Below are 25,524 nucleotides of genomic sequence, written 5' to 3' on the forward strand. Positions count from 1 at the left end.
AGTGAAGGAAGGAAAAAAAATTACAGTGAGGCTGAAAAAGTAAGTTGTGGCCAAGTTATGTTGGGCATTAAAAAGTAAAGTCATTGGGGGCAGCTAGGTCGCACAGTAGATAAAGCACTGGCCCTGGATTCAGGAGTACCTGAGTTCAAATCCAGCCTCAGAGACTTGATACTTACTAGCTTTGTGACCCTAGGCAAGTCACTTAATCCCCATTGCCCCACAAAAAAAAAAAGAAAAAAAAAAGTAAAGTAGTTATTTTCTATTTTATCCTTGAGATAGTAGGGAGTCATTGGAATAGATTGAATAAAGATTCACATGGTTATATCTAAGATTAAAGGAAAGAAAAGTCTTGTGTGCATAGTATAGACTAGACTGAGGTAGTAGGGAATGGATATTCTAGATGACCTGAATTAAGGTGGGATCTGTGTGAGTAGAGTGAAGGGGTTATATATAGGAGGTACTATGAAAGAAAAACTAGAGTTAGCAACTAATTAAAGAAGAGGAAGACTGAGGAAGTGTAAATAATATTGATGTTACAAATCTGGGAGAATGAAGAATTGTGGTGCCTTAGATATAAAGAGGGACATTTGGAGGAAGGTAGAGTTGGGAGATCAGGATAACAAAAATGCTAATAAATGGGGAAAAAAAGAAAGTTCAGTTTTGGAAATGTTTGGAAATGTTTGTATTGGGACATGTTGTGTTTCTGGACCTAACAATATCTCTGGAATGTTTGAAATGTCTAACAGTTGGGGGCAGAGCCAAGATGGCAGAGTAAAGGCAGTGATCTCCTGGACCTCTCCCCAAAAATCCCTGCAAATAATACCTTAAGACAATTCCTGGAGCAGCAAAACCCATAAAAGGACAGGGTGAGATAATTTTCCAACCAAAGACAGCTTATAAGGTCAGCAGGAAATATCAGCTATGCCAGGGTGAGAGTGGAGCACAGCTCCAGGCCATGCTTGGCAGATCCAGCTCCAGGCCATGCTGGGCAGATCCAGCCCCAGGCAGGCCACACCAGAGGAGCCTCTCAGCTGTGGCTGCGGCTGCTTTTGGAAGTCAGTCCACAGATGGTGAGGGGATCAAGCAGTTGGCTGGGGGATATTACAGGGAAGTCTGCTGGTGCTGAGGTGGGAATCTGTTGTTTTGCCCACACTCAGACCCAGGAAGCAGTCAGGTGCCACAGGTGGGATAGAGGCAAGGCAGGTTGGAACTTGGAGCCACAGTGAAACATGATTGTGTTCTTGGTTTAAAGGGCAAGCAGGCTTGTGGTTGTTTGCAGGTGAGAGCACAGGCCAGGATGAGTGGAGAATGAGCCTCTCTTTAAAGTATACCACATTGGGCCCCCTGAAGCTTGGAACAGTGCACCCTGGAAGCAGTGACCCACTTTAAGACAGAGATTAAAGTCAACAAATAGGCTAGGGAAATGAGCAGAAAAAAAAAATGGAATCTAGGAAGTTTCTTTGGTGACAAGGAATATGAAAATACCCCCTCAGAAGAAGAAAACAAAACCAAAGCTTCCAAGAAAAATATGAATTGGTGTCACACCATAAAAGTGCTCAGAAAGGACTAGGAAAATAAAGTAAGAAAGATGGCAGAGGAAAGACAGTGAGCTCTCAAACTCATGACATGATCGCTCCAAAAAACATCCCAATGATGCCATAGGACAATTCCTGAAGCAGCAAAATTCACAGAAGAATGTGCTGAGATTATTTGCCAACAAAGGACATCTTGGAAGATGGGAAGGAGGGAGTTGCTGTGCTGAGACAGGAGTGGAACTCAACCCCACAGTCACAGTGACACAGATCCAGTCCTAGGAAGACCTCACCAGAGAAAGAGACCCTCAGAGCCTCTTAATCAGCTGCAGCATCAGTGTTGTATGGAACTAAGCTCACAGTCTGGTGAGAGGGCTGAGCCCTTGGCAGGAGATTATAGGGGTTGCTGCTGGTGCTGGGGCAGAATTTGGGTTTTTCGCCCCTGCTGGGAACCAGGAGGTAGGCTTGAGCAGCAGTGGCCCAGGTGGGGGAGGGGCACAGAATTGTCGAAGCTGACAAACACAGAAAGCAAATCTGATTGATTTCCAAGTTGGTCTGGGGTCATCTATGGACCAGGGAACAGGCCAGGCAAGTGAAGAACCTGCTTCTCCTTAAATCATGCCACCTGGGACCTTCTGAAGCTTGGAATAGTGCCTACTGGAAACAGTGACCCACTTTAAGGAGTTAAAAGGCAAGTAAAAGAAAGGCAAGATGAGCAGACAGAGAAAGGTGAGGACCATAGAAAGTTTCTTTAGTGATAAGGAAGATTGAGGTGAACACTTATAGGAAGATGTCAACTTCAGGGTCCCTATATCTAAAGCCTCCAAGAAAAATCCGAATTGGTCTAAGTCCATAGAGACTTTGAAGATAAAGTTAGAGAGGTAGAGGAAAAAATGGAAAAAGAAATGAGGGTGATGTAGGAAAGACATGAGAAAAAGGTCAACAGCTTGAAACACCAAATTGGTCAAATGGAAAAGGAGGTACAAAAGCTCTATGATGAAAATAATTGCCTAAGAATTAGGATTGAACAAATGGAAGTTAGTGACTTTATGAGAAACCATAACACAATAAAGCAAATCCAAATGAATAAAAAATAGAGGGCAATGTGAAATATCTTCTTGGAAAAACTGTGGACCTGGAAAATAGGTCCAGGAGAGATAATTTGAAAATTATGAGTCTATCTTAAAACCATGATCAAAGAAAGAGCTTAGACATCATTTTCCAAGAGATTGTCTGGGAAAATTGCCCTGATATTCTAGAAACAGATGGTAAAATAGAAATTGAAAGAATCCATCAGTTACATCCTGAAAGAGATCCCAAAAGAAAAACTCCCAGGAATATTATAGCTAAATTGCAGAGATCCCAGGTCAAGGAGAAAATATTGCAAGCTACCAAAAAGAAAGAATTCACGTACTGTAGAGCCCCAGTCAGGATAGCACAAGACCTAGAAGCTTGTACATTAAAGGACTTGAGGGCATGGAATATGATATTCCAGAGGACAAAGAAATTGGGATTACAACCAAGAATCACCTATCCAGCAAAACTGAATATAATCTTTCAGAGGAAAAAATTGGACTTCAATGAAAGGTACTCATGATGAAAAGACCTGAACTGAATGGATTTTCAAATATAAGACACTAGAGAACCATAAAAAATTGGAGTTGGGGGATATACCTCGGATTGTGCAGGGGGTGAGTGTCTTGTATCTAAGGCCAGGTTTTGACTGGGGTCTCCCTGCATCCAGAGTGGATGCTTTGTCCATTGTGTCACCTAGCTGCCCCATGATGACATCTTTAGGGTAAAATTGAGGGGAGAGAGGAATGCACTGGGGGAGGGGGAAGGGCAGAGGTAGCATGGGGTTAAATTCCACATGAAAGAAACAGGAAAGTGCTTATGGATTGGGAAAAGAGATGGGGGAGGAGCAGGGCAGTAAATTAATTTTATACTCATAAGAATAGGCTCAAAGACCTTAATATCATCAGAGTTGCCTCAAGGAGGGATTAACACACAACAAACTGGGTGGAGTAATCTATTTAAGATGGGCAGTAAGTAAGCATAAGACTCATCAAAATTGGCTCAAAGACATTAATCTCATCAGAATTGGCTCAAGGAGGGAATAACACACTCAATTGGGTAAGAGTAATCTATCTAACCCTGCAGGAAAATATGAGGAGAAGGGGATAAAGAGAGAGGTGCAAATCCCTTTTGAAGAGGGATAGGGTGAAAGAAGATAGATAATAGAGTAAATATCATGGGAAAGGGAAAAGGATGGAGGGAAACAGTTAACACTAGTAACCATGAAAAAGAGAAAAGGGGAAAAAGTATATAAAATATTTATAGCAACTCTTTGTGTTGGCTAAGAATTGGAAATCAAGGGAAGGTCCATCAGTTGAGGAATGACTGAAGAAGCTGTAGTATATGATTATAGTGGAATGGTATTGTGCTTTAGGAAATGACAAATAGGATGATCCCAGAAAATCCTGGAAAGACTCACATGAACTGATGTATAATGAAGTGAGCAGAACTGGGAGGACATTATGCAGTAACAGCAGTATTGTTCAATGAGCAACTGTGAATGATTTAACTACTGTCAGCGATGCAATGATCCAAGACAATCCCAAGGGACTAATTTTGAAACAAACTATCCCACTCCCATAGAATGAACTGATAAAAAGAACACTTGTGGATTTTACATATATAAAAGGAGGGAGAAAAATTTGGAACTCTAAATCTTATGAAAATGAATGTTGAAAACTACCTTTCATGTAATTGGAAAAAAAGAAAATAAATGCTTGTTGTAAACAAATAAATAAATAGAAAATAAAGTAAGAGTGGTAGAAGAAAAAGTGGAAAGAGAAGTGAGAGTGATGCAGGAAAGTTATGAAAAGAAGTCAACCGCTTTAAAAGCCAAATTTGCCAAATGGAAAAGAATTTACAAAAGCACTCTGGAGAAAATTATTGTCTAATAATTTGGATTGAGCAAATGGAAGTTAATGACTTTATAAGAAATTAAAACACAATAAAGTAAATCTAAAAGAAAGAAAAAATAGAAGGCAATGTGAAATGTCTCCTTAGAAAACAGCATATCTGGAATATAGATCCAGGAGAGATAATTTGAAAAATTTTGCAATACCTGAAAGCCATGATCAAAAAAAGAGCTTAGACATCATCTTCCAAGAAATTATCAGGGAAAATTGCCCTGATTTTCTGGAAGCAGAAGGTAAAATAGAAATTGAAAGAATTCACCAATCACCTCCTGAAAGAGATCCCCAAACGAAAACTTCCAGTAATGTTATAGCCAAATTCCAGAGCTCCTAGGTCAAGGAGAAAATATTGAAAGCAGCCAGAAAGAAACAATTCAAGTACTGTGGAGCCACAGTCAGTATAACCCAAGAATTATCAGCCTCTACATTAAAGGATCAAGAAGGTTTGGAATATGACATTGTAGAGGGCAAAATCATTGGGATTACAACCAAGAATCACCTATCCAGCAAAACCAAGTATAATCTTTCAGGGAAAGACTGGGAATTCAATGAAAGAGAGGATTTTCAGGCATTCTTGATGAAAAGACATGAACTGAATACAAAATTTGACTTTCAAATACAAGACCCTAGAGAAGAATAAAAAGGTAAACAGGAAACAGAAATCATAAGGCATGTTACAAGGTTAAACTGTTTACATTCCTACATGGGAAGATGATACATCTAACTCATAAGAACTCTCTTAGTATAAGGCAGTTGAAAGGAATATACTTACAGGGCACAGGTGTGAATTGAATATGAAGGAATGATATCTGTAAAGCATTTGTTTTTTGTTTATCCTTTTTTGTGGGGAAGGCAGGGTGAGGTGGCTTATGTCTGGGGCCTCCTGGGTCCAGGGATGGCAGAGTCTGGGAGGGCACAGTAAAAAGAAAAACACATTTGAGAAGAGTTTTGATGAAGAAAGGTAGAAAATAGAGTAAATATTAAGGGGAGGGAATAGGATGGAGGATAATACTGTTTGCAGCAGTAACTGTGAAAGAAATGATGAGCAGGTTGCTATTAGAAGGATTTATGAAAAATGCAAACCATCAACAGAAAAAGAACTGATGGTATCTGAATACAGATTGATGTATATATTTTTTTATAGTTCCTCTTTCTAAAATTATTTTGTTTGAAAAGAGGTGAGAATGGAAGCTGAGAGACGAAGTCTAAGGATACTGCAATAGTCCATTTTTGAAGTTAGGATAGCCCAAATAAAATGTCAGGCATATGAATAGAGAAAATGAGGAGGATGTAAAACATTTAGAATTGATAATATTTGATACCTGGGCAGATATGATGTAAGAGAAAGAAAAAAAAGTTTAGAACAATGTCAAGGGAAAACAAAACAAAGCAAAAACAAGCAAATAAACAGGTGACTAGAAGAATGACGATTCATTAAATAGGAATAATTATAATAGTAATGCTCACATTCATTAGCTGTGTAATAGTCAAATCATTTAATCTCTTTGGAACTCATTTTCCCCATCTGTGAAATTAGGTTATTTGATTTGATAATCGCAAACATCTCTTTCAGCTCTAATGTTCACTGATCCTTTGGTTTCAACGAGGTGTGTGGAATTAGAGAAGTCACTTAATCTTTGTGAATCTCTGTTTCATCATTTATAAAATGGAAGCCTTGATCTTTTTATTTTGTCTTGTTTTGTTTTTTTTAGTGAGGCAATTGGGGTTAAGTGACTTGCCCAGGGTCACACAGCTAGTAAGTGTTAAGTGTGTGAAGCCATATTTGAACTCAGGTACTCCTGACTCCAGGGCCAGTGCTCTATCCACTGTGCCACCTAGCTGCCCATCCTTGATCTTAATAGTACCTAAGTTCCAACATTCAAGTTTTAAGTTCCTTTCATATATGCAAAATGATACACAGTAAGATTATAAAGAAATGCAAATAATCAATACTACGTGAGTTCCTGCTGGGTTAAAAATGGAAAAGCAGAGCAAAGATAAAGAGACTAGTATTGCAGAGAAAAACAAGGTATGTGTGGATTTATAATAGGTCAATTTGTCTGCTGTTAAAGAATAATATTGGGAATAATACAATAAAAGACAGGAAAAATATAACTTTCTCTTCTGGTAGACATAAAGGCAGGGGACATCTTGTATAACTTATTAGCTCCTCTAACTAATAGACTCTTATGTCTGATCTCATCAGATGAAAATTTTGAAGTTATGTATCCACCCAATATAGTGTTCAGAATGTGCCCCTACAAAATATAGAAAGGACCAAGGATCTCTCCCCACAGTTCTCAGCTCCAGTGGATGACAGTGACAGAACTAATTGTATTCCATTGTCTATTGTTTTGCGTGACTGCACATTTATAACCTATATTAAATTGCTTGCTTCTATATGAAGAGGAAGGGGAGAGAGGGAGAGAATTTGGAAGTCAAAATTTTTTTTTAAAGTTATAAATTATTTTAAAATATAATTTGCCTCACAAAAAGGGGGTGGGCAGCTAGATGGTACAGTGAAAAGAGCACTGTTTCTGAAATTAGGAGGACCTGTGTTCAAATTTGGCCTCAGACACTTGACACTAGCTGTGTTACTCTGGGCAAATCACTTAACCCTAATTAGCAGAAAGAGAGAGAAAGACAGACAGACACAGATACAGAGACAGAGGAAGGAAGGAAGGAAGGAAGGAAGGAAGGAAGGAAGGAAGGAAGGAAGGAAGGAAGGAAGGAAAATAAAATATTAAATAAAGAACAGTAATAAAGGTGACAGAAGCAAGTGCTGGGGAGTGCTTAGAGTTTGATCAGATATCAATGATGGCAAGGTCATCAAATGCATCTTGGAATATCACCAATCATTTTGACTTTTGTCTTGCCACTGGATTTCTTTGATTGTGGAAAAGTAAGTGAGGCTGAGAACTTTCCTACTTTATATGACTCTGCCTCACTTAAATTAATTCATATGTAAATCAAGATATCACATCATGATGTCATTGATCCTCTTCAAAAATGAAGGATCACCAACTGGTTTTTTTTATATATTTTAATTGTACAGAAAAGCCAAAAAACAAAAATAAATAAATAAATAAATAACCCCACAACATAAAAAAACCCAAAAAACCTTGACATATTAATATAAAAAGTACTGGAGTAATCCTATACCATTGTAGATACATAAACTAACCGAAATTCTCAACTTTAGCTTCATATGCTATTCACACATAATTGTCAGATGATGCTATAATTTGTTGTCTCACAGAATCAAATGTTCAGTGTAATATTGCCATTGTGTTATTGACACTGACTTTGAACTACTTTCTTCAATCCTTTGCTATAGACTTTTAGTCTGTTTCTACATACTGTATTACCTAATTATACACAGGTCTCAGTTTACCTACCTCTAACCAAGCATATTTACTTGAGTGTCTTGGTATTACTTATAATTGTGTCTACATTTATTCCACTCAAAACATAGCCAAAATCCTCTTAAATGAAATTCCCAAAAAATGTTTACAGTGTATTTACAGTGCTTATCTATCCACAGTGGTATAGGATTACTTCACTACTTCTTGTATGAATCTTTATGGCATAATGTTTTGGGGTTTTTTAGGTTTTTGTTTTTTGGTTTGTTGTTGCTTTATAATTGAATAAACAAATAAATAGACAAAAAAGCAAATAAATATATGTATAAACAAATGAATGAATGTATGAATGGATGGTAAAATAAATACATAAATGAGCAATTAAACAAACAAACAAACAAATAGATAAGTACATAAATGAATAAACAAACAAATAAATGAATCAATAAATAGGAAAATAAGTAAATTAACAAATGAATGAATGAATGTATATGTGTGTGTTGTTTATCCTTAATTTTCAAAGAAGTCAAATATTACTTCAATGGTAAATGAAGAACTCTTCATTTTTTAATTCATTATGTTTGGGGTTACTGGCCTGACTCACTACTAATGTCAGAACTTGATTCAATAAGATATATTTTAATTATTAGATATTTAACTCTTAAGAACTACACAAATAAGAGCTTGTGAAAAGTGTCCTGAATTTGGAATCAGAGGATCAGGATTAGAATCTTGGCTTTACTAGCCACTACCCATGTAACTGTGTTCCTCAATAACCTCACAAGTAAGATTAGAAGTTAAACTAGATGACTTCAGATGTCCCTCCTAGCTCTAAAGTTGTGTTCCTTTTTTCTTTTGTTCTCAGCCTACTTAACGCAGATCATAAGCTGAAAAGAAAATTAAAATGGGGGTAGACCATAAAAAAGAAAATATGAAGAACTAGAAGGATACATATTCATTGATCCAATGCCATCATTTTACAAACAAAACAAAACAAAACAAAATAAACAAAAAAAAAACATTAGGCCTCTTGAAAGGGAAATGACTTAACATGTTACATTAGTCTCAGATGCAGAGCTAAAGCCTAGGTCTTCTGCTGCATGCTCATTACACAGGTTAATATTTCTTCTTCCCAAACCACATAAATCACCTGGCTCAATAGAGCCAAAACTCACTTCAAAAAGTATCTCTATAGAAGTCTCTGTGTTAAGAAAAATGGCATAGAGAACTCTAAGAAAATAGTGATTTCCATATGAGTCCACTGTAAACATGACATAACAAGTACACTAGCTAATGTAGCTAGCACTGTTTACCTTGGTGTACTAATGCAATTGTACTTTGTCTTTATGGCCACACTTACTTCAATCTAGAAAATTTGCTGATGACACAGGACTAACATGGGCTGGTTAATGCAAAATAAGCTAAAGTATCTTTCTAAATCCATGAATGAATTCTAAATATTCTGGAATATATAAGAGTAACTCAAGAAAACACAGTCAAAAAGAAATTCTAACATAATTCTAACATGGATCATTTTACTAGGCAAGACACAATAGGTTGAAACTGACTCCCCACCCCACAACCTGAAACAGTGCGATGACAAGGACCACATTCCTGAAGAAAGGCCTAATACCAATAGATTCAGAGAAATGACCACCAATGTCATATTTGATTAATTAATCAAATAGTCTTAATATACCTGTGTATTTGGTGATAAGTTTTCTAAAACATTTACAAAATAAATGTGGAAACACAGTAAAGAAGAAATTAGAATTAAATATATAATCCATATGAAACAATATTAAAATGATATATGTGTGAATATGTACATTCTGTTTCTGCACATGACATATATGTTTACATTCATATATACATATATGAATAACTGCATATGTGTATACATGTATATGTTTCCTAGAACAACATCAGAAGGTTCCTAGAATTCAGGATATTTTTGTCAATATTTTCATTAGATGTCTTTTAGGAAAGGAGTGGGGAGAATTAGGGTTTGCTTGATGTTTCAAGTAACTTGTTCAGAGATGTTTGTTTTATTGTGTCTTTTTTTCTTATAAACTTTTCTGAAGTAATAATAATACACTTAAAAAATCTGCACTGGAAAGAACCTTATAGATCATCTAGTGCAATTTTCTCCCCTCCCAACCCCATTTTATAGTTGAAGGACAAAAGTTTCAGATAGGGGAAATGACTTTCTCCAGGGTTTCAGAGCTAATTTGTGGCTCAGCTAAATATAAGAAACTTGTCGTCTCAACTCCCAATCCTATTCTCTTTCCATTACACCATATTTCCTTTCATGAAGTATAGGCATAAGATATCAAGTTGTTGGCCTTTCTACTATATTGGAGACTGATATCCATTTCCTCCAATCTAGCCAGGCACCATATGATTATTTGTGTGCTGGCTGCCATAAGTGCCCTGCGTAGCAGCATTGGTATGAATGGCAGGATGCCACAAATGCAAATCATTCTTAATTTAAAGCACTGTAAATTGAGGCCTGCCTGCATTATGAAAAACAGGCAACAACTGCCCAAATTTTCAATACATATGCATTAAGCTTTCTCCAGTCCAACTCATTAAAATACCATGATAAATTAGAGTCTGATAAAAGGCTCCATTTCAAGATTTATGGATCTTTCTAGATTTTTCTTTTAAGTTTTCCCAAATATACAGTGCCCTGTCTACTGGAGCTGAAACATCTGAATCCAGTTAGGATTGATCCTCACTTGTAGGGTGTCCTTCTCACATCAAAGTCTCCAGCTGGAGATCTGTATTACGCATTTCATTTTATGACAGTTGTTAAGCTCTTTGGCTGACTGTGTAAGGAAATTGTATTGAAGTGCTCACACCTTGGTGGTGTCAGAACAGTTCAAGGAAGATTTGCTTAGAACCCCTGCACCCCTACCACAAACCTCTTTCCCTCCTGCCCTCCTTCCCACAAAGGTCAGGGACTTGTCACTCTATGAACTCATTAACTTCCTCAGCTGCACAGTTAACTTTTCCTGTGACTGGCTAAAAAGCATGATAGTGGCACACCAATTTGAGTGAAGTATTAGAGCTTTGGATGCAAGAGCAAAGCACAAAGACTCCATTTGCCTTGAAGGCAAGAGAATATAGATTTCTCCTGGGAAACAGAGATAAGGCCCTTACTCTCTAAGTAACCTTGGGCAAGTCACTTCCCCGATCTAGACCTCATGTCCTCATGTGGAAAATAAGAAGACTTGGTTAAATGAGCTCTAAGGTCCTTTTCATCTAGAGAGCTTATCATCCTAGGTTAGCTACATATACCCAAAGTACTGTTTACACTAAGAAGGGGTATGGTAGAAGAAACAGCTCTGAACTTGAAATCAAGTAACACAACAACAAACTCAACCTCTCTAAGCCTTCTGGAAAATATGGTAAATAATCATCATTAGTAAAATGAGAGAAATAATATTTCATTCCCAACATTACAGTTATGGTGAAGATCAATGAAAATAACATATTTTAAATATGTTGTAACTATAAAATTCAATTTTCTTTTTTACTATTTTCCCCATGCATTTTTTTATTATAAGTTTGCCTTTTTATCTTAATGATGTTGTCTGGCTGAGCAGTGATTTTATCAAATCGATAGGACTATGAACTAAGTAATTTGAACTTTAGCTTCCCATTAACTGGAGCCCCTCCCCCCAGGGTCACGCACCTATTGCCCCCACCTTCTGATCTGTCACACACTTAAATGCTTCCTACTAAGTCTCTCTATACTTTATAACTCAAAATTATTTCAAAGTACTGTCATTCAACCTATTTTGTGGGGGGGAGTCTACCTTAGTTTTTCCTTATGTTCATATTACTCTCTAATTTAAAGTACTCTGACTATCCATTGAACTGAGGATTACCTTAAACCATTATTTGGTTTTTATCCCCTTAAAAGTCCTTAGGCAGTGACCTCATTATATCTATCTGAGTTAATCGGGTCTGTGCCTCTTACTCACTTGTAGAGAAGACAGTCTTCCTGAGGTGTTGCCTGGGCTTAATAGTTTTTTAAAGCTCCTTGGTTAGAAATTCTTCTGTTTGAGTCTTAGCCAATGAGTTTTGCCTCAATTTCAGGTCCAGTCAGATGAGTCATTCTGAGTTTATGTGTGTGTTTGAAGAAAATCTAATTTCAAACTTGAATATCTTCCATCCTTCCTGGACACTTCTAACTAGAATAGATTATCTTGAGGGAGGCCCTTGATAGTTACTGAGAACACTAGACAAATCACTATATAATTACAATGGGGTCCAAGGAAAAGTTTAAGAACCATATAGGACTGATATTTTAAGCATTATACATAAGGATTACTCCCAGTGGTATAAAATACTTAATAATCAGCTCTCCTGGGGAAAAATATACTTATGACACACTTTTATGTTGAATCTATATTATTAACATTATCTCCATCACATTCTTAAGTCTAGACAATCAACAAAATAATAAATCAATCTTCATCTTGTAGCTTTGGGTGATTTCCAAGGAATATGCACACAGAAAATTTAACAAAAGGCTCTCTCAGAGCCTATTCAAGATGTCTCTACTCCACCCTTGCCCCCTCATTCCAAGATCATGTATCCTGAGAGCTTTTCAGAATGGCCATCAGATGACTTTTATTGATTTCTAACTTAGGAATAAGAAAGGTCTTGAATATATTCAGAACAGAAATTGGGACTTGAGTTAAGAAAGCACATCTGAATACCAGCTGCTTGGCCTGACTAGTGTGATGGATGGAGAAAACTGGACTTGGAATCAGAGGCCTAGGACTGATTCCTAATTCTGTCATTTATTGCTTGTGTATGGCATTGTCTGGGCCTCAGTTTCCTCATCTGTCAAATGGGGATAAAAATGAGACTTACTGACATCTTGAAATCAAAGGTCATAGGGAATAACATATTTTCTGAACTGTAAAATGAAGAATAACTGATTTAGAATGTATCCTAACAAATCTCCATGCATTATTAATGAAACACATGACTTATCCTAAGACAGCTATAGAAAGATGAATATTTCCTCATCAAAAAGAGGAAGAGGTTTGTTAAACTTTTCACAGCACATTATAAATAGTTTTTTAAAATTACAGAAATACATTTAGAACAAACAGACATCACCTGACAAAACAATAATGACAACATTGATCATAAAAGTGACAATAAATAGGTATACTCCATTAAATGGGCCAAATATGATCAAAAAGTGGTTTACTTCCAGATGGATCTTATGAAATGGCTTCAAGCCAAGAATGGAATCAAAAAGCTCTCCAGGAGCAATATCTACATGAACTCAGCCAACAATATGTGGACAAAGAACCATTAAACATATGGCTGAATCATGCAGATTTTCATTGTTAGAAATGGATGGATTTATGATGTCAATTTCAGATCAGGTCATTGCTACCAGAAACGATATAAGATGGTTATCTTAAAGGGACTCAATTAGTTACCAAAGCATATATATCAAGAGGTGGTAGCAGATGTATACCACTACAGTGGCTCAAAGTTAGCAGCTGCTGAATACGTATCAATGTATAACCTGGTGATTGGAATTATGCATCAGAATTTGCTGTTACTGAACTAACAGATGATAAATTCCTAAGCTACAAAAACAAAACTGAAAATATAATAATTATACAAATAAACTCTACTACAACTAAACTATCATCACAAGCAAAGCAATTGTTTACAATTCCCCAGATATAACATTAATCCATAAAAGTGAAAAGCAATATTCTTACTAAGTATTCCCATATCAATTACTCATGTTCTGAAAGCTACATAGATTGTGCAGCTTTCAAACTGTAGAAATCTAGTTGTTATTGTTGAGCTATTTCATCATCATGTCCAGCTCTTTTGGACCCCATTTTGGGCTTTTCTTGGCAAAGTTACTGGATTGGTTTGCCATTTTTCCCAGGTCATTTTACAAATGAGAAAGTGATGCAAACCAAGTTACGTGTTTTTCCTAGGGTCACACAGCTAGGAAATATCTGAGGTCAGATTAGAACACATGAAGATTAGTTTTCATATTTCCAAAACCAGTTCTCTATACATTGCACTATCTAGCTGCCCCTATTAAAGGAGATAAAGATATTGTGAGAATAGAATAAGATTCACATTATCTTTGTTGTCCTATGTGTTACTAAATTTATATTGAGGACTCTTTCAATGAGCGTACAGAGGATAAAATGCTTTTATTTAACTACAACAAAAATTATTTTCTAACTCCTGAAATAATCTGTTACAGAGGTATCAAACATAAGATCTTCAGGGTGCATTGTTCCCTTCTAGGTTAAAATAAAATTCGGAAATACTTAACAAAATAAATAAAAATACATTAAAACCTAGATAACTGAACCAATGGAAAAAAGGTAATAATTACAAATACCTTCATATTCTCCTAGTAGGACATATTAAGCAGAACCACTTAGTTTATCTGTGACTTCTTCTGACTTTTTTCTTTTCTCTTAGATATATTTCAAATTTTCATTTATATTATCTTCTTATTGTTTTTTCAATTTGCTCACATTCTTATGACTACCCACCAGCACTTTTTATATACCCACAAATAGAAGATCATCCATGTAACAGATATATGGTCAAGGAAAACAAACCAATGCATAGAGTTTATATGAGAATGTATGGGGGCAGCTAGGTGGTGTAGTGGATAGAGCACTGGCCCTGGAGTCAGGAGTACCTGAGTTCAAATCCGGCCTCAGACACTTAACACTTACTAGCTATGTGACCCTGGGCAAGTCACTTAAACCCAATTGCCTCACTAAAAAAAAAAAAAAAAAAGAATGTATGAATTATTCTGTACTGTTAGTCTAATTCTGAGAAAGTCATGTTTAATTGTCTGTTGAAGTCATTTCTCTGATTAGAGTTCTTGAGTTTTCCAAAATTATTTTCTTCATTGTATGGCTCATACTCCTGTTTCTGAACACTTTACATTTTATTAGTTTATACAAGTTTTCCCATTTTTTTTCTAAATACACTATGAGATCCTTTCTCTCTGTTAACTTCTTTGGAATTAAATGCTTAGAGATGGTAAATGTTGGTCAAAAAGTATGCAGTTTATTCCTTTCTTGCATTTAGATGAAAATTAATTGTTTTCCACAGTGGTTAGACTAACTTAAAGCTTCACCACCAGTGCATTATTGTACATGTCCTACCACAGCATCTGCAACAATTATCATTTTCCTTTTTTGTTATATTTGTCAATCTGATAAATGTGAAGTAATATGCTAGAATTTTTTTTCTTATCATGAGTGATTTGGAATATTTTTTCCCTTATGGTTACTAGTAGCTAGGGTTTATTCATTTTAGAATTGCCTTCTCATATCCTTTGACCACATTTCTATTGGCACATGATTCTTCTTTTATATTTCTATTAATACCCTAAATTCACTGTAAATCATGAATTTATCTAATAACTTTGATGCAAATATTTTTCTCATGTTCACTGCTTCTTTCCCAATTCTAAGTGCATAGATTTTGCTTATGTGAAAGGTTTGCAAATTTTCGTAATCAAAGTGGTCCATTTTCTGTTCTTTCAACACCTATATTTAATGTGAAGTTATGAAATTCCCCATTGCCATTATTGCTTTCTCTTCTTATTAGTTTATGATTAAAAAAACTTTATTTAGGTCATCTGTCCATTTGGAAATTATTATTTAATATAGTTGAGATATCATTCTGAACTTCATATATGGCAAATTACTTTCCAGTTTTCATCTCAATATGTTTTTTTTTTTTCCTGGAATGGGGAATCTTTATCGAAGTAGTTCTTCTCTGTGAGTTATTTGAAAGTTTCCCTACACTGGTCTATTGATCATTTCATCTATTTTTTTAACAGATACGAAATATATTTGATGATTACTTGTGAATAAAAGTTTAAGATCTGGTACTGAAAAGCTCCCTTCATTCCTAGTTTCCCCCCACTATTATGTCCCCTAAGATTCCTGACTTTTTGTTCCTCCAAATAAATTATTTCCCCTTGTCCATTTTAAAAAACATTTTATTTTATTTTTCCAATTCATGTGAAGATAGTTTTCAACAATTGTTTCTGTAAGTTTTTGAGTTCCAGATTTTTCTTTTTCCCTCCCTTTCTCTCTGCCCTCCCCAAGACAGGAAACATTCTAATATAGGTTATACATTCCAATCGTGTTAAACATATTTCCAACTATCTCACTTTCTGCCCCTTCACTTCACAGGTGGAGTGCCTCTTAGTGGAGGCTGCGATGTAAAGATGGCTAAGATGTAAAGATGTAAAGATAGCTAAGTCTAAGAACCATATCACCCACAACTAATCAGGAAAATGGCACAGAAATGGAATCAAGAAACCTAGGTCACAGAGATACAAGTCTCTGATAGGGGTTGACCCCAAGTTTCTGAGAAACATGCCCTTTGCTAAGAAACAGAAGAAGGGACTGAAGAAGATGCAGGCCAACAATGCCAAAGCCATCAAGGCCTGAGCAGAGGCCATCAAGGCCCTGAGCACCAAGGCCTCCAAGGACAAGCTCCTCAGGCACAAGATGCCCAAGATCCCAAAGGCCAGTGCCTAGGGTTTGCATCAAATGCCCAGGCCCCAAGATCACAAAGCCTGCCTCTAAGGTTTCCAGGACCACTGACCCCAAGGCCAGCAAGTCTGATGCCAAGGTCAGTAAGTCTGATCCCAAGGCTGCCAAGTCCAGCCCCAAGGTCACAGTCTACCACCAAGACAGCCAAGTCAGCCAAGTCAGATACCAAGACAACTAAGTCTGATCCTAAGGCTGCTAAGCCTGCTGAGTCCAAACCCAAAGATGCTGAGGCTAAAGTTCCAATTCCCAAGCTTTCAAAATAGATTCTTCATTCAGGACAGAAAGACTTGTTTATACCCTAAAACCACCCATTTTTCTTGGCCTGTATAGTTATTCACTATTTTGTACAAATAAAGTAAATGGTGAGTCATGAGAACAAAAAAAAAAACAAAAAACAAAAGAATCACATTTCCACATTAGTCAAGTTCTGAGAGAAGAGTCAGAAAAAAAAAAGGAAAATAAAACACAAGGAGGAAGAAACAAACACACAAAAAATAACAAAACAGTGAACTAGTATGCTGTGATATTCATTCAGACCACATAATTTTCTCAATGTGGAGAGTATTTCCCACCATGAATCTTTTATAATTGTCTTGCATCATTATATTGCTGAGAAGAATCAAACCAATCACAATTGATCATCACATAATGTTGCTTTTACTGTGTACAATGTTCTATTCAGTCTTCTGAGTTTACTAAGCATCTGGTCATTTAAATCTTTCCAGTTTTTTTTAATGAAATATGCCTACTCATCATTTCTTATAGCACAATAATCTTCTAATACATTCATATACCACAATTTGTTCAGTCATTCCCTAATTGATGGGCATCCACTAACTTTACAAATCTTTGCCACCACAAAAAAGAGCCACTATAAATATTTTTTATATATGTGGATCCTTTTTCCTTTTTTATGATCTCTTTGGGATATAGATCTAGTAGTGCTATTGCTGGGGCAAAGGGTATGCAGTTTTTTAGCCTTTGGGGAAGAGTTCCAAATTGTTCTCCAGAATTATTGGATCAGTTTACAACTCCACAACTAAAGCATCAGTGTTACCATTTTTCCACATATTCTCCAACAATTATCATTTTCCTTTTTTGGTCATATTAGCCAATCTGATATGTATGAGGTGTTATCCCAGAGTTAGATTAATTTGCATTTCTCAAGTAAATAGTGATTGAACCTTGTCCATTTCTTGGAAAATGTTTTCATTTCCCTATCATACATGGTAACTTATCCTTAATATACTTAATATATATTTTTTTAATTTGATATTTTTCTCTGTTGTTGATCCTATCAAGTGATTTCTCTTTCTTTATTTATTTTTAAAATTTTATTTTATTATCTTCCAGTTACATATAAGGATGGTTTTTAACATTTGTTTACACTGGATTTTTAGTTCCAAATTTTTCTTTTCTCCCCCCTCCCTTCCCTCCGTCCTCCCCAAGACAAAAAGCAGTCTGATATAGGTTGTATATGTGCAGTCATATCAAACATATTTATACATTAGTCATCTTGTGAAAGAATAATCAGAGCACAAAGGAAAAAATCTCAAACAAAATAATCTAGTCCAAAAGTAGAAACAGTAAAATTCAATCTGAATTCACAATTCATATTTCTTTTTTCTGGATGTTAAGAATATTTTCTATCATGAGTTCTTTGAAATTGTTTTGTATTGTTGCACTGCTGAGAAGAACCAAGTCTATCCCATTGTTCATCACACAATGTTGCTGTTACTGTGTACAATGTTCTCCTTGTTCTGCTCCTCTCAGTCAGCATCAGTTCATGTAAGTCCTTCCAATTTTTTCTGAACTCCTCCTGCTCATCAGTTCTTATAGCACAATAGTATTCCATTACCTTCATATACCACAATTTGTTTAGCCATTCCGCTATTGATGGGCATTCCCTCAATTTCTAATTCTTTGCCACCAAAAAGAGAGCTGCTATAGATATTTTTGTACATGTTGATCCTTTTCCCTTTTCTATGGTCTCTCTGGGATACAGACCTAGCAGTCATACCACTGGGTCAAAGGGTATGAAAAGTCCCATAGCCTTTTGGGCATAGTTCCAAATTGCTCTCCAGAATGGTTGGATCACTTCACAGCTCCACCAACAATGCATTAGTGTTCCAATTTTTCACAGCTTCTCCAATATTTGTTATTTTTCTTTTTTGTCATTTTAGCCAATCTGATATGTGTGAGTTGGTACCTTAAAGTTGTTTTAATTTGCATTTTTCTGATCAATAGTGATTTAGAGCATTTTTTATATGGCAATATATAGCTTTGACTTCTTCATCAGAAAACTGACCACTCATATCCTTTGACCATTTCTCAATTCAGGAATGACTTGGATTCTTATAAATTTGGTTTAGTTCCCAATATATTTTAGAAATGAGGCCTTTATTAGAAATGCTGGCTGTGAAAATTGTTTCCCAGTTTTCTGCCTCCCTTCTAATTTTGGCTGCATTGCTTCTGTTTGTACAAAACCTTTTTAATTTAATGTGATCAAAGTCTTCCATCTTGCATTTTATAATATTTTCTAACTCTTGTTTGGAAATAAATTGTTTTTCTCTCCATAGATCTGCGAGGCAAACTATTCCTTCCTCTTCTAATTTATCTATGGTATCACCCTTTATGTCTAAATCTTGAACCCATTTTGACCTTATTTTTGTATAAGGTGTAAGATGTTGGTCTATTCCTAGTTTCTGCCATACTATCTTCCAGTTTTCCCAGCAGTTTTTGTCAAATACTGAGTTTCTATCCCAGAATCTGGAGTCTTTGGGTTTATAAGACAGTACATTGGGGCGGAGCCAAGATGGCAGAGGAAAGGCAGTGAGCTCCCGAACTCATGACACAATCGCTCCAAAAAACATCCAAATAAAGCCATAGGAAAATTCCTGGAGAAGCAAAACTAACAAACGAATGTGCTGAAATCATCTTCTAACCAAGAATGGTTTCGAAGGTCAGAAGGAGGGAGCTGCTGTGCTGATACAGGAGTTGGGCCCAACCCCACAGTCATCCTGACACAGATCCAGTCTCAGGAAGTCCTCACCAGAGAAGGAGACCCCCAGAGCCTCTGAATCAGCTGAAGCACCAGTGTCATCTGGAACTAAGCTCACAGTATGGTGAGTGGGCTGAGCCCTGGGCAGAGGAGAGACTACAGGGGTCTATGCTGGTGCTAAGGCAGAATGTGGATTTTACACCCCTGCTGAGAACCAGGAGGTAGGCTCCAGTAGCAGGGGCCCAGGTTGGGGAGGAGCACAGGCTCATAGGAGCTAACAACCACAACACACAAAGCTGGTTGATTAGCAAGTTTGTCTGGGGTCATCTAGGACCAGGAAACAGGCCGGGTGAGGGAAGATCCTGATTCTCCTTAAACCATACCACCTGGGACTTCTTAAGCTTGGGATACTGCAGCCTGGAAACAGTGCCCCACTTTAAGGAGCTAAAAGTCTAGGAAAAGAAAGGCAAGATGATCTGACAGAGAAAGGTGAGGACAATAGAAAGTTTGTTCAGTAACAAGGAAGACCTAGGGACACCCTCAGAGGAAAATGTCAACATCAGGGCCCCTATATCTAAAGCTTCCAAGAAAAATACAAATTGGTCTCAGGCCATAGAGATGCTCAAAAAGGACTTTGAAGATAAAATTAGAGAGGTGGAGGAAAAAATGGAAAGAGAAATGAGGGAGATGCAGGAAAGACATGAGAAAAAAGTCAACAGCTTGAAAAGTCAAATGGAAAAGGAGATACAAAAGCTCTCTGATGAAAATAATTGCCCAAGAATTAGGATTGAACAAATGGAAGCCAGTGACTTTATGAGAAACCAAGACACAATAAAACAGTACATTACTATAGTCATTTACAACTGTGTCTCCTGTGCCTAAGCTATTCCATTGATCCACCACTCTATTTCTTAGCCAATACCACATGGTTTTGATGACTGCCACTTTATAATATAGCTACAAATTTGGTATGGCTAACCCACCTTCCTGTGCATTTTTTTTTCATTAATTCCCTTGATATTCTTTTTGTTGTTGTTGTTGTTGTTGTTAGGCAGTGAGGGTTCAGTGACTTGCCCAGGGTCACACAGCTAGTGTCAAGTGCCTGAATCTGGATTTGAACTCAGGTTCTCCTGAATCCAGGGCCAGTGCTTTATCCACTGTGCCATCTAGCTGCCCCCATTCCCTTGATATTTTGACTTTTTCTTTTTCCAGATGAATTTTATTATTTTTTCTAACTCTACAAAATAATTTTTGGTAGTATAATTAGTATGACACTGAATAGGTAAATTAATTTAGATAGAATTATCATTTTTATTATATTAGATCGCCCTATCCAGGAGCAATTGATATTTTTCCAATTACAAAGATCTGATTGTATTTTTGTGAAAAGTGTTTTGTAGAGGGCAGCTATGTGGTGCAGTGAATAGAGCACCGCCCCTGGATTCAGAAGGACCTGAGTTCAAATCTGACCTCAGACACTTGACACTTACTAGCTGTGTGACCCTGGGCAAGTCACTTAACCCCAATTGCCTCACTCACACACACACACATACACACAAAACCCAAAACAAAACAAGAGTGTTTTGTAATTGTGTTAATAGAGTTCCTGGGTTTGTCTTGGCAAGTAGACTCCCAAGTATTTTATATTGTCTATGGTTACTTTAAATTAAATTTCTCTTTCTATCTCTTGATACTGAACTTTTTTGGTCATTTATAGGAATGCTGATGATTTATGTGGGTTTATTTTATATCCTACAATTATGCTAAAGTTGTTAATTGTTTCAAGCAGTTTTTTAGTTGATTCTTTAGGATTCTCTAAGTATACCATCATATCATCTGCAAAGAGTGAAAGTTTTGTTTCCTCCTTGCCTATTCTAATTCATTTAATTCCCTTTTCTTCTCTCATTGCTATAGTTAACATTTCTAATACAATATTAAATAATAGAGGTGATAATGGACATGCCTGCTTCACCCCTGATCTTATTGGGAAGGCCTCTAACTTATCCCTGTTACATATAATGTTTGTTTTAGGTAGATACTGCTTATTATTTTTTTTTTAGTGAGGCAATTGGGGTTAAGTGACTTGCCCAGGGTCACACAGCTAGTAAGTGTTAAGTGTCTGAGGCCGGATTTGAACTCAGGTACTCCTGAATCCAGGGCCGGTGCTCTATCCACTGCACCACCTAGCTGCCCCTATATTGCTTATTATTTTAAGGAAAGCTCCACCTATTCCTAAGCTCTCTAGTGTTTTTAATAGGAAAGACTGTTGTATTTTGTCAAATGCTTTCTCTGCATCTATTGAGATAATTATTTGATTTGGGTTAGTTTTCTTATTGATGTGGTTGATTATATTAATAGTTTTCCTAATGTTGAACCAGTCCTGCATTCCTGGTCTAAATCCCACCTGGTCGTAGTATATTATCATGGTCATCACTTGCTGCAATCTCCTTGCTATTATCTTATTTAAGATTTTAGCATCAATATTCATTAGGGAAATTGGTCTATAATTTTCTTTCTCTGTTTTGGCTCTGCCTGGTTTTGGTATCACCACCATATTTGTGTCATAAAAGGAGTTTGGTAGAACCCATTCACCTATTTTTCCAAATAGTTTGTATAGTATTGAAATTAATTGTTCTTTAAATGTTTGGTAGAATTCACTCGTAAGCCCATCTGCCCCTGGAGATTTTTTCTTAGGGAGTTCATTGACGACTTCTTCAGTTTCTTTTTCTGAAATGGGCCTATTTAAGGATTTTATTTCCTCTTCAGTTAACTTGGGAAAATTGTATTTTTGTAAATATTAATCCATTTTATTTAAATTGTCAAATTCACAGGCATACAGTTGGGCAAAATAGCTCCTAATTTCCAATTCGTTAGTGGTGACATAACTCCTTTCATTTTTGATACTGGCAATTTAGTTTTCTTCTTTCTTTTTTTAAATCAATTTACCAAAGCTTATCTATTTTATTGTTGGGTTTTTTTTTTCATAAAACCAGCTCTTAGTTTTATTGATTAGTTCTATAGTTTTCTTGCTTTCAATTTTATTAATTTCTCCTTTGATTTTCAGGATTCCTACTTTAGTATTTAGTTGGGGATGTTTAATTTGTTCTTTTTCTAGCTTTTTTAGATTCATGCCCAATTTATTGATCTCCTATTGCTCTTTTTTATTGATGTAAGCAGTTAGAGATATAAAATTTCCCCTAAGCACTGCTTTGGCTGCATCCCATAGATTTTGGTATGTTGTCTCATTATTGTCATTCTCTTGGATGAAGTTATTGATTGTTTCTATGACTTGTTATTTGACCCACTCATTCCTTAGGATGAGATTGTTTAGTTTCTAATTTTCAGTATACCTTTCCATGGCTCTTTATTACATGTAATTTTTATTTCATCATGATCTGAGAAGGATGCATTTATTATTTCTGCCTTTCTATATTGGACTATGAGGTTTTTGTGCCCTAATACATGGTCAATTTTTGAAAATGTGCCATGAAGAAGGTATACTCCTTTCTATCCCCATTCAGTTTTCTCCAGATGTCTATCATATCTAACTCTTCTAATATTCTATTCACCTCTTTAACTTCTGTCTTATTTATTTTGCAGTTAGATTTATCTACTTCTGAGAGGGGAAGATTCAGATCCCCCACTAGAATACTTTTGCTGTCTATTTCCTCTCATAACTCATTTAATTTCGACCCTAAGAATTTGGATGCTATACCACTTGGTGCATACATGTTTAGTTTTGATATTACTTCATTATCTATAGTACCTTTTAGCAAGATGTAGTTTGTTTCCTTATTTCTTTTAATTAGATCTATTTTTGCTTTTGCTTTGTGTGAGATAAGAATTGCTACTCCTGCTTTTTTGATGTCAGCTGAAGCATAACATTTTGCTCCAACCTTTTATCTTTATTCTGTGTGTATCTCTCTGTTTCTAATGTGTTTCTTGTAAACAACATATTGTAGGATTCTGATTTTTAATACACTTTGCTATTTGTTTCCATTTTATGGGAGAGTTCATTCCATTCACATTCAATTAAAATTATTAACTGTTTATTTCCCTGCATCTTATTTTCCCCTTTGTACTTTTTCCCCCTTCTTTCACCCTAATCCACTTGACCAGTGTTTCCTTCTGACCACTGCCTCCGTCAATCTGCCCCCCTTTTATCAGCTGCCCTTCTTTTTCTTGCCCCCTTTTCCCCTACTTGTGCCCCTTCTTCTATCAATACCACCCTTTTCCCCCTTCCCTTTTTGTTTTCTTAAAGAGTAAGCTAAGTTTCTTTATACAAATGGGAGTGTATTTTATTCCCTGCCTGAACCAAATCTGATAAGAGTAAGGTTGCAACAATGCCCACCCATCCCTTCTTTCCCTCTGTTGTAATGTTTTTTTTTTGTTCCTCTTCATATGATGTAATTAACCCCATTCTATCTCCCCCATCCTCTCCTCCTCCTAGTCTTCTTTTATTCTGCCCCTTAAGTTTCTTTATATCATCACATCAAAGTTGATTTAATAATAATACCTTAACAAAGGTACAGATCTCAAGAGTTAAAAGTATTATCCTCCCACATATGGAAGCAAGTAGTTTAAAATGATTGAACAGCCCTTGACCCCACCCTTGTTTATCTCTTTATATTTCTCTAGAGTCTTGTATTTGTAGATAAAATTTTCTATTCAGTTATGGTCTTTTTCTCAGGAAGCTTTGGAAGTCCCCTAGTTCATTGAACGTCCATCTTTTCCTCTAAAAGAGAATAATCAGTTTTGCTGTGTAGTTGATCATGGGTTGTAATCCAAGCTCCCTTGCCTTCATGTCTATCATATTCCAAGTCTTGTGAGCCTTTAATGTTGAAGCTGCCAGGTCCTATGAAATCCTGACTGTGGCTCCATGGTATTTAAGCGGTTTTGTTCTGGCTGCTTGGAGTATTTTCTCCTTCACTTGATAATTCTGGAGTTTGGCTACAATATTCCTTGATGTGTTCCTTTTGGGGTATCTTTCAGGAGGTGATCAGTGGATTCTTTCAATGATGATTTTATCCTCTAATTCTACAATTTCAGGGAATTTCTCCTTAATAATTTCCTGGAATATGGTTTCTAGACTCTTTTCTTGATCATCACTTTCAGGTAGTCCAATAATTCTCAGATTATCTCTCCTGGATCTATTTTCCAGGTCAGTTGTTTATCCAATGAGGTATTTCACATTTTCTTCTATTTTTTCAGTCTTTTGTTTCTGCTCAGCAGATTCTTGTTGTCTCATAGAGTTATCAGCTTCTATCTGCTCAATTTTAATTTTCAAGGCCTCATTTTCCACAGTAAGCTTTTTCACTTCTTTTTACATTTGGCCAATATTTTCTCTCATTTGGCCAATTGTATTTTTTGAGGATTTGTTCTCCTCAGTCATTTATTGTGCTTCTTTTTTCAGTGTAACTCACATTTCTCTCATTTCTTTTTCCATTTTTTCTTCTACCTCTCTCATTTTTTGTTTTGTTTTGTTTTTAAATTTTTGAATAGAATTTTATTTTCCAAAATATATGAAAAAACAAAATTTTAACATCAATTAAAAAAAAAACTGTGTTTCAACTCTTCTCCCCCCCCCTCCATTCTCAACCCCCACCCACAAGAACTCAAGCAATTCAAAACAAATTATACATGAGTAGTTATGGAAAAATTCCCATATTAGCTAGTTGTGAGAGGAAACAGTAAAAAATAAAACAAAACAAAACTTCAGATTAAGGAATTGTCAAAGAGGAAAAGAAAAAAAATTAAATGTCTTTCCATCTGTTTTCAGATGCTATCAATTCTTTCTCTGTAGATGGGTTACAACTTTCAAAAGTCCTTCTGCCTTGCTGAAAATAACCACATCCTTCCCACTAGATCATCTTACAATATTGCTGTTATTTTGTATACAGTACATTTCACTCTGCTTCAGTTCATGTAGGTCTTTCCAGGTTTTTCTGATAGTGTCCTGTTCATCATAACCTGTATAGAGTACCTTAAGCTCGACAGAGTTTTCTTCATAAAAGCCCAGAAAAGTAGGTACCATATGTTTTG

The 25,524-nt window shown here is 36.1% G+C and overlaps 1 pseudogene; it reads left to right on the top strand.

Annotated features, from left to right (window-relative positions):
• The first annotated feature begins 955 nt into the window (after window positions 1-955).
• Window positions 956-16,744, top strand: LOC122738769 (annotated as a pseudogene).
• Window positions 16,745-25,524: the final 8,780 nt, after the last annotated feature.

Source organism: Dromiciops gliroides, chromosome 2 (assembly GCF_019393635.1).
Source record: "Dromiciops gliroides isolate mDroGli1 chromosome 2, mDroGli1.pri, whole genome shotgun sequence".
In the NCBI taxonomy this organism is placed as follows: domain Eukaryota; kingdom Metazoa; phylum Chordata; class Mammalia; order Microbiotheria; family Microbiotheriidae; genus Dromiciops; species Dromiciops gliroides.